Here is a 5,000-nt window from a genome sequence, read left to right as displayed (position 1 = left end):
GATCGCAAATCCCAAGTTTGTCTATGAAGAGCAGATCTAATTGTATTAGTGTCTATAATTGATTTCTTCTGTGTAATACTAATTGATAGGGCCTCATTGGTAAGTGCTACAAGATCTCGTGCACTGGAACCCATGGTTATAGACTCGAATCCATTAGTATGGAACATTTTCTTTTCCAAGTGAAATCCCCTAGTATAGGAAAGAGTGAAAAAGTGCTTTCGTTGTTGTGGAATAAGAAGCCTTCGTATTTTAATGCATGTATTTAATTTATTCGGGGCTATTAGAGCGGGATCCACTTTTTGGGGAATATGAGTCGAAGCAATAACAAGAATATTTCTAGTGGAACATCTTTCACAATCCCTGGAGAGCGAGTTCACCAATAGACCGAGGGCTAAGTAACTCGACTCATTCACATCAAGATCATGAATGTTTGGAATCCATATTATGCAAGGAGACATTGCTTTTGCTAATTCGAATTGAAGGGTGATATAAAATCGGTCTATTTCCGACATCATATCCATAGTTAGCGCATTCATCATAGTTAGAAGCTCCCGCTCCGTATCAAGTTCACGATCAATATCGTTACTAGCATCAATATCGTCACTATCATCAATATCGATATCATCAATAAAAAAACCTTTCGGCTTGTTATCCAGGAACTTGTTCAGAAATACTGTAATGAAAGGAACATAGGAGTTTGTCGCTAGGTATTTGACCAAATAGGATCGTCCAGTTCCTATAGAACCTATCACTAAAATACTCCTAGAGGGGGATAGGGCTAAGCGGAGCGAAAAGGGTTTTCCATGAGACGGGAAATGAAAACTATTAGCCCCACACGAAGTTTGTGAATAAGTGATTGTCTGATAATGAGCAAGGAATATCCGTCTTTCTGCTAAACAGGATGTATTGAACTCATAATTCATTAGATACTTTTTATGAATGTCAACTAAGTATCGTAAGTAAATTGTTCCCGGTTGTTCAATCATTTGATAACCAGAGTCATTCTTTGATAAATGATCACTATGAGTCAGACTCAATAGAATTTGATCAATCCTTTTTTCTGCCCTTAAGGTGGAGAACTGAACCAAGAATTCTCTTTCTTTATCATCAATCGAATCACTGTTCGCGACCCAGGATTCTATTTTATCATCAATCCAATCACCGCTCACGTTTTTTCTTTTTCTTATCAATGAATAGATCTCTTTACTTGTATGACTTAGATGTCTCGTATTTCTCGAAAAAGTGATTCGATTGATGGGATTTGGTATGATACTTATGAGATCGATGATATCGATGAAATTTTTTTTCAAATCTTTCTTCTTAGAACGTATTGATTTGACCCCATAAGCGGGATCACCACCCCATAGCATGTTGCCACCAGAACCCCGTATTTCTTCTAGACAATCTCCTAATTGTTCCAGAGCAACTAGAAAAAGATTCTTTAACCAGAAAGAATTCAGTTCAGATGTAGGATACCTATCCAGAAGTTTTCGCAACTCAATCATGTATGATGGAATCATCAAAGATTTGATCTTTTCGAACTCTGTCTGTAACTCACTATAGGCTCGGGAAACAAAGAGAAGATGTGTACGAACGATATATCCAGCAACAAGAAGAAGGAAAAGGATTGAATAGAGGACCTCACGAACATTTGGCGATCTCAGATGTGTCGATATCAATGATGACTCATTATTTCGATGAATCATTTCTTCGGACAGAAGAAGATTATGTAAAGACTTACTCGAAATCTCACTTATCAGATTCCTTTGTGGAAGACACAATTTTTTCTGAAGAATTCGCCATGATATATCTAATCCATGCATAATATCATGAAAAATGGATACAAATTTTTGACTGCTACTTAGTATCCGCAATAGGTCTGAAAAAGTATCTAAAAATATCAAATTTAGATATTTGTACCCTGTCGAAGTAAAGAACCATGGCATATATGTTTGGAATAGATTCCATTTTGAGAGAGTTGAAAAAGCACTATCTCGTTGAAAGGTTCTATCCATCTGCCCTTTGTCAACGCATTTTTTTAGGCAAAGACTCCGTTTTTTCCTCTGTAAATATTTCTCAGAACATGGAGTGTGAATCAAACCCATGTTTGAATTGAAATTGAGATACTGATGCAAGCTCTTCTCTTCTGAATCGGATAGATTCATATCTGAAAGAGTTTGACAATACGTTCTTTCAAAATTGACTCTTTGTCCCTCTATTAGAGGTGTTCCAGAAATGTCTGCAATCGAGTAAATAGCTCTACGAACTAATGGATCGGATCGAATTGGAAAATGGAAAGATTTGTACAAGTTATACCTTTCGTCACCACTTTGTGGAAAATCGTTAGATATGAATATGTTAGATACCTGTGACTCGATTGACGAAGGTGAAATAGTATCTCTCTCCAAAAAAGCATGTTTTTTTTTACCACCGCACGAAGAAAATATTTTGTTGTGAATGAACAAGATAGTGAGGAATTGTCCATACGTAAAATCAGAATTATTGAGACGGGCCTTTTCCACATAAAAAGGGAATCTTTTGTTACAATAGAAGCAGAAGTGATGTGGATTATTCAAGAATCAAAGTCGATTTGCTTTAGAAAAAGAAGATATCAATGAACTTCTCTGAAATGGTTTCACGGGATTCAGCCAATTGTCTTGATCGTGGGATACGATTGAGAAATAGGAATCCGTGTTATCAAAAGATTTCCTGCGATTCTTTCTAGTATGGAATGAGTCAATCATCCACTTTGGTATTTTATTGAACAAAAATGGTGATATTGTTCCTCCATTGATCAAGAATTTCGATTTTTGGGAAGTATTATGATCATCCAATAAAAAGGGTTTCAATTTTTTCAAATGAACGATTTGAAGACCTATTGATTCTAACAACTGATTGCAGAGTTGATCGTTCGGACCTTTCAATTCATAGATGTGGATCTCAGACCTATGAATGGGGATATTCTCGAAACTCACAAAGAAAAAAGGAAGTGAGTTAGACAAAAAGAGAAGTAACTTGGACAAAAAAAGAAGTAACTTGGACAAAAAGAAACGAAGTAACTTAGACAAAAAGAAACGAAGTGACTTAGACAAATCTTTTTTATCAATAACCTCAGACCAATCAATCGAATATTGATTAATACATAATTGATCGAACACTACTTGAAAACGGCTCTTCCGCTCAGAAACGAAATGTTCCAAATGCTCCTGGAAATTCTTGCTCCCATTGGACCATTTGTATCTATATGCATTAGGATCCCGATTTATGGATCTCTCGGTTTGAGAAAGAAAAATAAGAGGATCGAACCATTTCTTCTGACTCTTTTTCAAATTCGATAAATGTTGGTTGATCGTATCTTTCATTATAGTTCTATGATTCAGAGTATCATTTCCTATCAGATCCCTTTGAATTCCATATTCGAAGTTGCGATCAGGTCTCTTCATTAAAAAGAATCGATTCAATACATTTCTTATGTACCCATAGGGACTATATTGGAATTGGATTTGAATCATATTTCGGATCAATCTATATTGATTGACTGCCTCCATTATGTTGCTGCTAGCAAATACCACTCTTTTTGGATCTTCCAAATAATTCCCGCAGGAGATCCGGACCCAATTTTTTCTGATCCTTCGATAAAAAGATTCATTTTCTTCATAAAAAATAGGAGGTAGAACCAATAAAGATTTCTTTTTCGATTCATCCCTGAAGTTGAAAACCTCCTTCAAGAATTGTCTTTGATCCAATCCGTAGGAATCAATAGAAAAGGCAAATCCCTTATGATACACCAGATCCGGCTCGGTTATTGATAGAGTGAATAGATCTGCCATTTCTTGAAATCTCTCTTCTGACTCGTGGCGTAACGTGTATCCCCCCCTCTTCCGTTCATGGAATAGATGAAATAAATCAAAAAATGGATTTTTGTTCAAGAATGAAATCTTATTGGAACTGTCCATATCCAGTTCATCCTTCGGAACCATATCACATCCCAGATCTGATGAAATAGGATGAATTGAGACGGTATTTTGTAAATACGTAATTATCTTGAATATATTAACTATTTCTTTATTTTCCGATCGCCTGGAAGGGACAAAAGAAACATCTTGTTCTTTCTTCAACAATTTCTGATCCCTAGTGGACCTCTCAGTAGGATTCGAACCCAGATGAAGTTCTGACCATCTGTCAGAGAAAAAAGAACGAATGGCTCTTGTAGGATTCCCAAGAAATTCTTCGCTTTCTTCCGGAAGCAGATGATTATTCATCCGCTTCTCACGTTCCGTGAATAGCCGGGGCATTGAGGAATAGCCAGAAAGGTATTTAGGGAATCGGTCTGATTCTATCTCTCTTCCTTCCGTTTGAATAAAGGAAGGATCCAAAAGAATCGATCTTTCTTTTAGTTGTTGAATCTCTCTTTGATTGATCAATGTGTGATATTCCGAATCCTCATTACTAATGGAATCGAAAGGATCTATGAATTGATCAGAAGATCCGTTCAATTGGCTAGAATCCGTTACTTGAACGAAACTAGATCTTGTAGAATCATATTGAATATTTGACGATACGTTTCGTACCTTGCTAAAAAATCTATCCTTGTTTACCAACCACACATTGTCTAACCAAATCCAATTCTCTCTCGATATTTTCCTAAAAAAATCCGATTCGTGCGGATTCTTCCCCCAACTAACGAAGAGATCTTGGTGGAATTGCCACATATGAAATTGAGCACAATTTTGCAAAGAAATAGCCCACTTGTTTCTCGAGAAGAGATGGGAAACATGCTCAATATTATTTGATTGAATAGTTGACCCAGCTCCTTGTTGTTTGAAGAAACCCTCCACTTCAATTGGTATTTTTTCACGAAAAGCAAACATGAGATAACAAATCCAGTCTTTCACTAAGATTTCGAATAGCTGTCCCGAATTCAAGTTGATTATGTTTCGCCTCTTACTCGGAGAAAGACGATCAAACAATTCCCAATCATGGCCCTTGCGGATCGGATC

The sequence above is a fragment of the Camelina sativa genome, chromosome 13 (assembly GCF_030686135.1).
Source record: "Camelina sativa cultivar CO46 ecotype springtype chromosome 13, ASM3068613v1".
Classification (NCBI taxonomy): Eukaryota; Viridiplantae; Streptophyta; class Magnoliopsida; order Brassicales; family Brassicaceae; genus Camelina; species Camelina sativa.
This window is presented reverse-complemented; position numbering follows the sequence as displayed.